This window comes from Hypanus sabinus, chromosome 6 (assembly GCF_030144855.1).
Source record: "Hypanus sabinus isolate sHypSab1 chromosome 6, sHypSab1.hap1, whole genome shotgun sequence".
Taxonomy (NCBI): domain Eukaryota; kingdom Metazoa; phylum Chordata; class Chondrichthyes; order Myliobatiformes; family Dasyatidae; genus Hypanus; species Hypanus sabinus.
Genome location: NC_082711.1, coordinates 144,930,815 through 144,943,181, shown reverse-complemented (window position 1 = coordinate 144,943,181; position 12,367 = coordinate 144,930,815). Strand labels below are relative to the sequence as shown.

At 38.3% G+C, this 12,367-nt stretch overlaps 1 long non-coding RNA gene across 2 annotated transcripts in view; it reads right to left on the bottom strand.

The window, feature by feature from the left end:
- Positions 1 to 2,459: 2,459 nt before the first annotated feature.
- Positions 2,460 to 12,367, bottom strand: part of LOC132395923 (uncharacterized) — a 55,765-nt gene continuing 45,857 nt past the window's right edge. For both annotated transcript variants that reach the window (XR_009512786.1, XR_009512785.1), the window contains one exon: positions 2,460 to 4,407. This is a non-coding gene — a long non-coding RNA (uncharacterized LOC132395923). The remainder of the gene's footprint in view (positions 4,408 to 12,367) is intronic.

Sequence of the window (12,367 nt, the reverse complement as noted above, 5' to 3'; positions counted from 1 at the left end):
TTAAAGTAAATTTTAAGCTGAATCCTTTGACCGCCTTATTTGGTATTGTTGGAGAGAAAGATATCATTTTGAAGACATTTGACTTGCACATTCTGGCTTTTACCTCTCTTATGGCTAGGAGAGTGCTCTTGCTTAAATGGAAGGATGCTACTCTGTCTAATCACGCTCAGTGGTTATGGAATGTTATGGTAAGCTTAAGTTTAGAAAAGATTCATTGTTCAATTTCTGAATCTAACCAAGATTTTCAAAATTTGTGGGGACCGTTCTTGAATTATTTTCAAAGCCTTTACAGTATTTCCCGTTAAAGTACAGGTGCTGGTTAATAGCATATTTCACTACCTGATAAGGTTTTTTTCCCCTTTTTTTTAACCAAACAGCTTCAGCTTTGGTAGTGGGGTATAGATTTTTTTTCTATATAAAAAATTATTCATATCTCAACATATGAATTAATCTAATCTACATGAATATAGGGTAAAGAGTTTGTCAATGTAATTCAAATATAATGTATTTGGTATTATTATATCTTTCTTTTGTTTTATAATATGTATTTTCTTGAACTCTGTATTCTTCTATGTAGAAATTAATAAAAATATTGAAAAAGAAGAACAAACACATGAATTTACAAAATTAAATATCTGTGTACACATTCATCAGGTTTCCCTGATCTTCCCTGATACCCCCTAAAGAAAAGTTAATATCTAGGGAAAGGAGTCCATACTGGTCAAGCATTCACCTTGATCCCAATGTTATCTCCACTCTTCCAAAGTTAGTTCATCCTTTCTGCAATGATAGGTCTCCACAGAATTATTGCTGCCAAAATTCTCCATTCTTATCCTTTTCCTTATAAGATCACACTGTTATCTTTCAATTTTGTTGGCTTTGGCTCATCTGACTGACCTGTGTCAGCTTCTTGTGGGATCTTGCCCAAGATGTCACCCAAAATTTTACGACAGGTAATTTCTGTTGATCTTTCCAGGTCAGCCAAACACTGGGCTCAGGCTCCTTCAAGTCACAGGTTGTTCTTTCTACAGGCCTGTGATTTTTACATAATAAACAGATTCTTATCTGAAAATGGTCTCAAGTTTAGCAGATCAGCAGCAGAAAACTCAGTGTGTCCATGTTCAGTTATTCTGATTAAGCTGATAGCTATCTGATTAAGCTATTAAGAAGAACTAATTTGTCGGTAATAATTATTTAGAAACTTTTCCAAGCTGGCCTGGTTAAAATCCCCCATAATGATGGTGAAGGCACCAGGATGTACTGTTTCATCCTTGTAGATCATGTCACACGGTTTGTCCAGAGCCTATTGATATTGGCATTAAGTGAGATGTACATTGCTGCCAAAATGATCATTGAAATCTCCTGTGGCAGGCAAGATGAGCATCACTTGATTGCATGGTGTTCCAGGTCCAGTGGAATCTATCTATCCCTCCTACCTCTGATCTCTAGCTTCCTCTCTACTCAGTCCATCTGGCTGCATCTGTCCATCATCCACCCACCCCAACTCCACCCCCACCCAAACCTTTCACCAGCTTCTATCTATATTCTATAACCTGCCAGTTGCTGCCTTACCCATTTCCCTCACCTCTTTATACAGGGTATTTTCCCTCCACACTCTCAGTCCTGATACAAGGTTTCAGATGTTCCTGCATCTCCAAAGATTGCTGTTTGATCCTATCAGTTCCTCCTGCAGTTCACTTTGTGTTTATATTCCATCAACCGCAGTTTCTTGTCTCTCTAGTGTTTAACGCAAATTAATAACTGCAGACCATTTAGTGCTATAATTATCTGACTATTACTTTAAATTATTCCCAACCACACTCCAAACAACTGTTTTTTCCTTAGGTAATATTTAATCATTAATCACAGCATTTCAACAGCCCATGCACCAAACAATGAATGCATCTCTGCTAAGTCATCTTGAAGCTTACATACAGATGAATGCTTGCAATCTGTTCTCCCAGCGTCTGCTTGAATTACTTTCTGCTTTGTGAAGTTTAAATTTAGCCACACTATGCATGTACATTACATTCAGATCACACCTCCTAGACAGAGCACTGCCTCTTGGGCATCTTTTCTGAAAATCAACTTCTTTACCCTCTTTTGGACGACAGCTAGAGTGAGACCTGGAGCAAAGTAAAGTGTGTGGATTAATGGTAAATGTTGTTGAATAGTGCAACTAATGACATCCATCACTTTGCAGATGATTTAGAATAGATGTGTAAACTAGCTGCATTGTGTTTATTCAACTTCCTGCAGACAGCAATATTCCACAGTGCTATTTGAGTGTGGGTGTACTCAAATAGCCGGGGTAAAGTCTGGGTTGTGCCAATTCAGAGTCATTGGATATTATGAATGGACAATTAGAACTATTTCACTTCAATTGAATTCAATTCAAGCTTAATTGTCTTTCAACCATACATGAATTCTGTCAAACAAGACCGCATTACTCAACAGTGTGTTACTCAATTTGTCAATGGTGCACTTTGTGCCTTTTTAATTCATATCCTTTAAATATACTGCACATACCTCTGAATAGATAGATTTCAATCTAACAATTATAAATAAATGTCCTTCATTTTTTTTAAAGACCCAACTTATATTTTTCACAACCTTTTATTTGTTAGTGACTGGTTCCATGCTAGTCCTGTAATAATTGGGGGGGGCACCATTTGTTGTATAATCAATGCAGCAGCTCTGTGGTAAAGCACGGGCTTGCACAGTTTTGAATGTGAGTGAACTGTTTTTTTGTTTGGGATAGAACATAGAATTCCACAGCACTTCAACCCACAATGTTGTGCTGACCATGTGACCTATTCTAGAAATTACCTAAAATTTTGCTACTGCATAGCACTCTATTTTTCTAAACTCTGTGTACCTAACAGTCTCTTAAAAGACCCTATTGTATCAGCCTCTACTACTTTCACTGACAGTGCACTCCATGTACCCACCACTCTGTGTGTGAAAAACTTACCTCTGACATCCCCATTGTATTTTCTTCCGATCACCTTAAAACTATGAGTCTTCTTGTTAGCCATTTCAGCCCTGGGAAAAAGACTCTGGCTATCCACACAATTAATGCCTCTCGTCATCTTATACACCTTTATCTGGTCACCTCTCATCCTCCGTCGTTCCAAGGAGAAAAGGCCAAGTTCATTCAACCTAGCCATAAGGTATGCTCTCCAATCCAGGCAACATCCTTGTAAATCTCCTCTGCACTCTCCCTATAGTATCCACATCCTTAGTGTAATGAGGTGACCAGAACTGAACACAGTTCTCCAAGTGGGGTCTAACTAAGGTCTTCTATAACTGTAACATTACCTCATGGCTCCTGAACTCAATCTCATGGTTGATAAGGCCAACACACCATATGCCTTCTAACAACACTGTCAACCTGCACAGCAGCTTTGTGTGTCCTAAGGACATGGACCCCAAGATCTCATTGATTCTCCACACTGCCAAGAGTCTTACCATTAAGATTACATTCTGTTTTCAAAATTGACCTACTGAAAAGAACCACTTCACACTTATTTGGGTTGAACTCCATCTGCCACTTCTCAGCCTAGTTCTTGTGGTAAACTATGTATACCTGTCTGGACATGCCCCTCTGCTGACTGCTCCTGTGGCTCCTCCCACAGACCCCTGTATAAAGGCGATTGGGGCACTGCTCCTCCCTCAGTCTCCGAGATGTTGTGGTCCCTTTTTGCTGCTAATAAAAGCCTAACATTCACTTCCGTCTCCAAGAGTTATTGATGGTGCATCAGTTCTGCATCCTATCGATGTCACACTGTAACCTTCGACAACCCTCTAGACTATCCACAACAACCCCAACTTTATGTTAGCTGGGTCTTTCTGTCAACAGTCGAAATTGCAGGCTGAGATCCTTCATCCCAAGACAGATGACGGGTCTCGGCCCACAACATCAAATATTTACTCTTCTCCATAGATGCTGCCTGGCCTGTTAAGTTCCTCCAGTATTTTGTGTGCATTGGCTTGGATTTCCAACTTCTGCAGATTTCTCTTGTTTCTAATTCTTCTACAGTTGTTCAATGGCTGCAAAGTTGGGCTACATAGTTTGGTTTTTATTATGCCACCCATCAATTTGCTCAGAATTTCATTCACATATCTCAGAGTTTGGGATGACAGTAGCATACATACACATTGGAAGCATGGAGATTGGACAGTTAGTGATATCAATCTTTGTAGAAAACTGACTTGATGCTGTCCCCATCTCACTGTCCACAATACCAAATAGTTGCCGCTTAAAAGGGATCTTCAGCGACTTGCAGGCTTGATGTGATGTTATTCATAAGCTCTGTGCAGAGTGAGAGTTTTCATAGAAAAAGGTGTGCAAGAGAGTCCTTTCCATGTAGACAATGGACTCTTTGATGTTGTGCTGCTGATCACCTAGACGCCAAGGAGAGAAGAGAAGGTAAAAGTCAAGAATGCTTGAGTAGAAGCAGCAAAGCGGAAGACAAGATGGGCAAGGAGAATAAGCTGGGCTTACCCAATTTCCCTCGAGATCAATAAAGTATGTCTGTCTCTGTCTGTCTATCAAAGTTTTCGGGGGGAACCAACCATATAGGCACCCAAGTGGAGCAAAGTACCCTGAATCCAATGTTCTTCAAAAATCTGACACCTACTGTAAACTGAGTTTTAACTACAAGATGTAGATAGCTTTGCCTGCAGTCCTTAAGAGTGCCCCTGCATATTAGCCAGTTCTTTCAATTAGCAGCCAACTTCTACATCTGCAAGGTGACAGGGCCTATCCAATCAAGGAGAAGAGAATTCATCTCCTCCTCATGCGGAGTGTGCATGCATTTAGCATTTCCAATGCTGCTGTGAGAATTGCTCACAAGACATTGCATTATGGGCTCCATTTCAAAGCCCTACCCCATACTTTCACTCTCTTGATATTCTAGCATGATCAGATGATGGGGTTGTGAATACTGTTTACCAATGGAGTTCATTCTAAGTCATTTCACTGAGCCATCTTCATTCCATCTTGAGAGTGGCTACTTGGGATAGAAGCTTAAGTCCTGAATTAGACCATAAGCCCATAAGACATAGGAGCAGAATTAGGCCATTTGGTCCATCGAGTCTGCCTGGCAATTCATCATGGCTGATCCAATTTTCCAATCAGCCACAATCTCTTCTCTTCTCCCCATATCCCAACATGCCCTGGCCAATCAAGAATCTTTCATTTTCAAACTTTTTTTATTGAGTTAAAAAATAAGAATAAATACAAATCAGAGGAGAAGTTATATCAAATACATATTTCAATAAAAGTACAAACAAAGAAAGGAATATACACTGCCAAAATCATGTATAGTACAGCATTGAGCTAATATATAAAAAGAACCACAACTCCTCTTAGCAATTCATAAAAAAAGACTCAAAATTTCTATTGTTGAGAAGAAAAAAAAACACTAAACTAACCTAAAAGAAGACTGGGCAATCCATTTGAGGATATAATTACAAAAAAAGGGGAAAAGTCCTTCTGGTCAAATCTGAAACATCAGAAGAAGAAAAGAGATTACCTAAAAAAGTAAAAAAAAAGAAAATTTAAATCATATGAAAATATTGAATGTAAGGTTGCCAGGTTTGCTCAAATTTAAAAGATTTATCAAATGTCCGACTTCTAATTTCCTCCAAGCTTAAACATGACATAATGGAGGAGAGCCAAAAAAAAAAGTAGGTGGATTAGAATCTTTCCAATACAACAAAATAGCTCTCCTAGCCAATAAAGTTGAAAAAGCTATAATGCGTTGAGCGGAAGCAGGAACATTTCCTGCTTCCTTCGGAGTGATCCCAAAGATTGCTGTAAGTGAATTAGGTTGTAGGTCCAAACCTATGACTTCAGATAACGTCCTAAAAATATCTCTCCAAAAATTATTTAACTTTATACAAGACCAAAACATATGAGTTAACATAGTCACCTCAGCATTACAACTATCACAGGAGGGACTTATATTAGAAAAAATATGTGCTAGTTTGTCTTTTGACATATAGTGCACTACCTTGAACTGAATGTGAACCTTTTAATATTGCTAAAAATTATTTTACCTATCTTGGTATTAAAATTACTAAAAAATTTAAAGATTTGCATAAGTATAATTTTCTTCCTCTAATTGAATATACAAAACAAACGCTTTCCAAATGGTCACTTATGACAATGCTGTTAATTGGTCAAATAAATGCTATAAAAATGGTAATTTTACCAAAATTTCTATATATGTTTCAAGCTGTTCCATCCTTTGTCCTGAAACCGTTCTTTGATAGAATAGATTCTATGATCCTGTCATATATCTGGAATAATGAGAGTTCTAGACTGAGTAAACCTTTATTACAAAAATTAAAAATAGATGGAGGATTGGCGTTACCAAATTTTAGATTTTGTTATTGGGCAATTAATATTTGTTATATTACTTTTTGGATTTACAGTATTGTTATGTACCCCTAGGATTCATATTTTCTGTGCACTATCACTTTAAAATGTTGGGACTTTTGGATACTTTTGGATACTGTTTGTGCTGCTACTAAGAGAGAGAGTCCAGTGCAATGAGAGAGAGAGAGAGAAACTGTTCGGAAGATTGATGTTATGGTCTCTCTGAAAGTTGTTTACCTTTCTGCAAGGACACTTGCCTGCTTGCTAAAGTTCCTGCAGAGAGAGGAGGGCAGAGCAGGTTGATGGACAGTTGGTGTCCAACATGTGGAGATAAAAGCTGGGACACAGCCAGACACACGCCGTTTCGGACACTGTACAAGCTTTGTTGCACCCACAAGAAGGTGGGGCTTTGGAGAATCGATACGGGGAAATCGATCAGTGGCTCACAGTGTGAAAAGATGAGACCGGTGGGGAATTATTTGTGTGTCCATCCTTGCCTGGATGATAATTCCACCACTGAAGAACGGTCGTACTTGTTATGGTCATAGTCGGTGACCACAACAGGATTTTGGAAGACAACGGGAAGGTCGACAGCATCAGCTCACCTCTCACCTCTCTCTCTCTCCAACGTTACTCAATGAACTACCTCGAACTGAAATGAACACTCTTCATCATCGTAAGACTCTATTCATTCACCCCTTGGTTTTAAAAGGGCCTAGTTTTGTTCCTAATTCCACACTTATGTATATATATATATATATATATATATATATATATATATATCATTGCTAACCTGTTTGATATTTTTGCATTTATAGTACTGTATTGCGTAGTTTACTAATAAACACTATTAGTTAACAGTAATACCAGACTCCAATGTGTTTTCCATTTCTGCTGGTTCTTTAACCCAGTCACGGGGTACGTGACAGTATAGATAATCAGGACTGTCCTTCACGGTTGGACTTGGAGGAGAGCTCGGTAAGGGGGGTTCCTTTGGCTTCCTTACTGGGAGCTCCTCTTCCTTTTTTGTTCTCTAGGATTGGTCGACAAGATATTAGTCCCATTGTTAGACATACATTAAAAATTTGGTTTCAGTTTTGTAGATTTTATGACTTAAATAACTTTGTTCTCTCTAGTAATATCCATTTTCACTATTTTTTTTAAACCATCAATTCTGGATAAGGCCTTTTTAACATGGAAAACTAAGGGAATAAAAACTCTTTTAGATTTGTTTTTAGAGAATTGTTTAATGTCTTTTTCACAGCTAGTGGATAAATATGATATATCTAACGCACAATTTTTTAGATATTTACAAGTTACGAATTTTCTACAAGATTTGTTGCCGAATTATCCATTTGCTCATTTACCAAATACGATAGATGTTATTTTTCAGCTTAAACCATTTCAAAAAGCATTGATAGTGATTATATATAAACGGCTCATGGATTTACGAATGATGTCTAATGATAAGGTTGAATATGCTTGGGAATTGGAACTATGGGAGTCACTTTCAGATGATCAAGAATCTTTCAACCTCTGCCTTAAATATACATAAAGACTTGGCCTCCACAGCTGCTTGTAGCAAAGAATTCAACTGATTCACTATTCTCTGGCTAAAGAAATTCCTCGTCATTTCCATTCTAAAAGACCCTCTATTCTGAGGCTGTGTCCTCTGGTCTTAGACTCTCCCACCATAAGAAACATCCTCTCCACATCTACTCAATCAAGGCTTACCACCATTCAATAGTTTTCAAGGAGGTCACCACTCATTCTTCTGAATTCAGCAAATACAGGCCCAGAGCCATCACAATATGGCACGCCATTCAATTCTGGAACCATGAATCTCCTTTGAACCCTTTCCAGTTTCAGCACATCCTTTCTAAGATGAGAGGCTCAAAACTGCTCTCAATACTCCAAGTGAAGCCTCACCAGTGCTTTATAGAATCTCAGCAAAACTTCTTTACTTTTATATTCTATTCCTCTTGAAATGAATGCTAACATTGTATTTGACTTTCTCATCACAGACTCAACCTACTTAGAGAATCCTGTGCAAGAACTCCTGTTCCTTTGTGCTTCAGTTTTTTGTTTTTCCTCTCCATTTAGAAAATAGTTCAACCCTTTCATTTCTTCTTCCAAGTGCATGACCATACATTTGCCAATGCTATATTCTATCTGCCATTTCTTTGTCTATTCTCCTATTCTGTCTAAGTCCTTCTGTCCCTTTCTATCTTCTCAAAGTACCTACCCCTTCAGCTTTCTTCATATCATCTGCAAACTTTGCAACAAAGCCCTCAATTCCATCATTCAAATCATTGAGATATAATGTAAAAGAATCGGTCTCATCCCAGAACCCTGTGGAACACCACTAGTCACCAGCATCCAGTCAGAAAAGGCTCCCTTTATTCCCACCCTTTGTCTCCTGCCAATCAGTCACTGTTTTATCCATGCCAGAATCTTTCCTATAATACATGGGCTCATAGCTTGTTAAGCAGCTTCATGTGTGGCAACTTGTCAAAAGCCCTTCTGAAAATCCAAGTACACAACATCAACCGATTTTCCTTTTCTATCCTGCTTGTTATTTCTTCAAAGAATTCCAACAGATTCGTCAGACAAGATTTTCCCTTGAGGAAACCATATTGACAATGGCCTATTTTATCATGTACTTCCAAGTACCTTGAGACCTCATCCTTAATAATCAACTCCAAAATCTTCCCAATTCCTGAGGTCAGACTAACTGGCTTATAGTTTCCTTTCTTCTGCCTCTCTCTCTTCTTGAAGAGTGGAGTTACATTTGCAAATTTCCAGTCTTCTGAAACCATTCCAAAATCTAGTGATTCTTGAAAGATCATTACCAATGCCTCCACAATCTCTTCAGCCACCTCTTTCAGAACTCTGGGGTGCACTCTATCTGGTCCAGGTGACTTATCTATCTTCAGACCTTTCAGTTTCCCAAGAAACTTCATATTCTTCATGACCTCTGACACCTAGAACTTCCACCATACTGCTGGTGTCTTCCACCATAACAACTAATGCAAAATACTTATTCAGTTCAAATTGCATTTCATTGTTCCCGCATCACTAGCTCTCTAGCATCATTTTCCAGTGGTCCAATATCCAGTCTCACTTCTCTTTTACACTTTCTGTATCTGAAGAAACTTTTGGTATCTTCTTTAATATTATTGGCTAGCTTACTTTCACGTTCCATCTTTACCTGCTTAATAACTTTTTTAGTTGTCTTCTGTTGGTTTTTAAAAGAGTTCTTGTCTTATAATCTTGCCAAAAAATCTATAAAGGATAATGCACTCCTATGTTAAATGACAATAAACTTGACTTCACTTAACATTATTGGGTAATGATTAATCATTAATCATTTAATCACTTCCAGTAAAGACTTTATCACAAATGAATGAATGAGACAAGAACTGAGCAATATTGAAACATGGGCTGATGAGTGGCAATTAACTCTCCTATTAGAAAATGACAATATCCAACAAGAAGGAATTTGACCATTCCCTTTTGATATTCAACAACATCGTCATTTCCTCATTCCCCATTTTCAATGCCCTGAAAACATACAGAAGTTATTTCCTACAGTGAAGGCATATTTGAACATGAACGTGGTGAGCACTAGCAGATGTTCCTGCTCATAACCTACAGACAATGAAGCCAAATGTGAAGTGAGGATTTACACAATGCCTTGCTGTTGTCACGGCTGAGATCAAATAACTCAGCAGAAACTAGGAATTCAAATGTGAACTCTGGATTTATATAATTAAATAGCACCTATAAATTTATCCACTGAACCATCAGGGAAGTGGGTCAAAATTGTTGTTGTGGATCTTGTGGACAGTCAGAGGCTTTCTCCCAGGGCTGAAATGGTTTAAGGTGCTGGGGAGTAGGTACAGAGGAGATATCAGGGGTAAGTTTTTTATGCAGAGAGTGGTGAGTGCGTGGAATGGGCTGCCGGCTACGGTGGTGGAGGCGGATAAAATAGGGTCTTCTAATAGGCTTTTAGATAGGTATATGGAGCTTAGTAAAATAGAGGGCTATAGGTAAGCCTAGTAATTTCTAAGGTAGGGACGTGTTTGGCACAACTTTGTGGGCCGAAGGGCCTGTATTGTGCTGTAGGTTTTCTATGCTTCTTTCTTTTCTATGAAGAAAATAGAATCACTGACTCGGAGAACACAGAAAGCCATCTATCAATCCATTTAATAGTTAATTTTAAGAACTGATTTCCCCATTAAGTAGTCATTCACTTTATTACTTTGAAAGTTTCACCTGAATCTACTTCCAATCAGACAATACCACCACTCCATTCCCCTGGCCCTTCCCAATACCACTTCTTTGTCTTGCTGCTTTCAACCAAAACATTTTAGGCCATAACAACTCACTACTTTAATTTCTTCCATTAGCCTCTGGCTCTTTAGTCAATTACCTTAAAATAGTCCTCCTAGGCTGCCAACTCTCCTTCTCCTGGAATGAGTTTCTCCTTTACTCTGTCCAAACCTGTTATGATTATGAACATCTCCATAATTCCCCCATCATCTTTGCTTTAGCAAAATCAACACCAGCTTTTCTATTGTTTCATGTGATGCCATTCTGATAAATCACCCCAATATGTTATCTAAAGTCCTCACATTCTTCCTAAAATATGATCCTCAGATTTAGACACATTTGGCCAAAAACATGTTACTATGGCGACAGCATTCACGAGGCATTGCCAACTTCATTATTTAAAGCAAACATGACCACAGGAGTTCTGTGGATGCTGGAATCCAGAGAAGAAACACAGACTGCTGGAGGAGCTCAGCAGATTGAGCAGAATATATGGAAATGAATAACCAGTTGATGCTTCAGGCTGAGAACCTTCATCAGGATAGGAAAGGAAGGGGAAGCTGCTAGAATAAGAAGGTGGGGGGAGGGGAAGGAGTACCAGTTAGAAGGTCAAAGGTGAAGCTAGGTGGGTGGGGGAAGGGGAATGAAATAAGAAGTATTACTTTTTACCATGCTGTATCTCTAAATAAAAATAAATAAAATAAAAATAATTCATGTACTTCATGTGTTTTTAGGTTTTGAAATATTATCCTGTGTGTTTTTTTACATTTTACAGTTTTGAAGATGTGAGTGATAAGAGGGGTGGGGGGGGGGAGGGAGGTGGGGATGAGGGTTGGGGGGTTACTGGGTTAAACAGCCAAAATTTAATCAGCAACTGGATGTATTGAATGTAACTTGTTGGTGTTGCAATGAAAATTAGTGATTATAAAAAAAAGATGTGAGTGATAAATGTAAATTAACCAAGGAAATTCCAACTACTAAGCATTACGTTCAAACACTTTGCATATTCACAATACATTCTGCATATGACAATTTCATTTAGGTGGTAACCTGGATAAGTTGTTTATGTATATAGATCACCCACCATAATTTGTATATGCTTTTGGAACAAATCACTTTCTAATAGCTGGTCAGCAGAGATGATTTTGTTCTATGGCCTTGACACTGGTGTTTGGGAGCATGAGACTGTTACTAATAAACATGAAACAGCAAATGAAAGAAGTGTGCAATAATTTGCACTGACTACACTCTCTGGTTAGTGTAGGCTATTGTTAATCCTCCAGATTGAGCATTAACTATTTCTTTTCCCACACATGCAACCTAACTTGCTGAATATTTCCAGCATTTTTTCTGTTTTTATTTTAGATTCTCTATTGCTGACAAGACCACTATGTCCAATCACATCAAGGTTTCTTTACTGAGACTAAAAACAAAGGAGAGTTTATCAGGGAAAGAGAAGCAGTTGCTGTCCACCGGAACACGCATTTGAAGAACTCCATAACTTCAACACTGCCCTCAGCATGATTATCCTTCATACCATCTCACAATAATATATCAAGACTAGCTGTCACCCCAGACCAACAACAAGTTGAAGAGGACATATGTCTATTGAAGAAAAACAAATCCTCAGAATCAAGTGAGCAA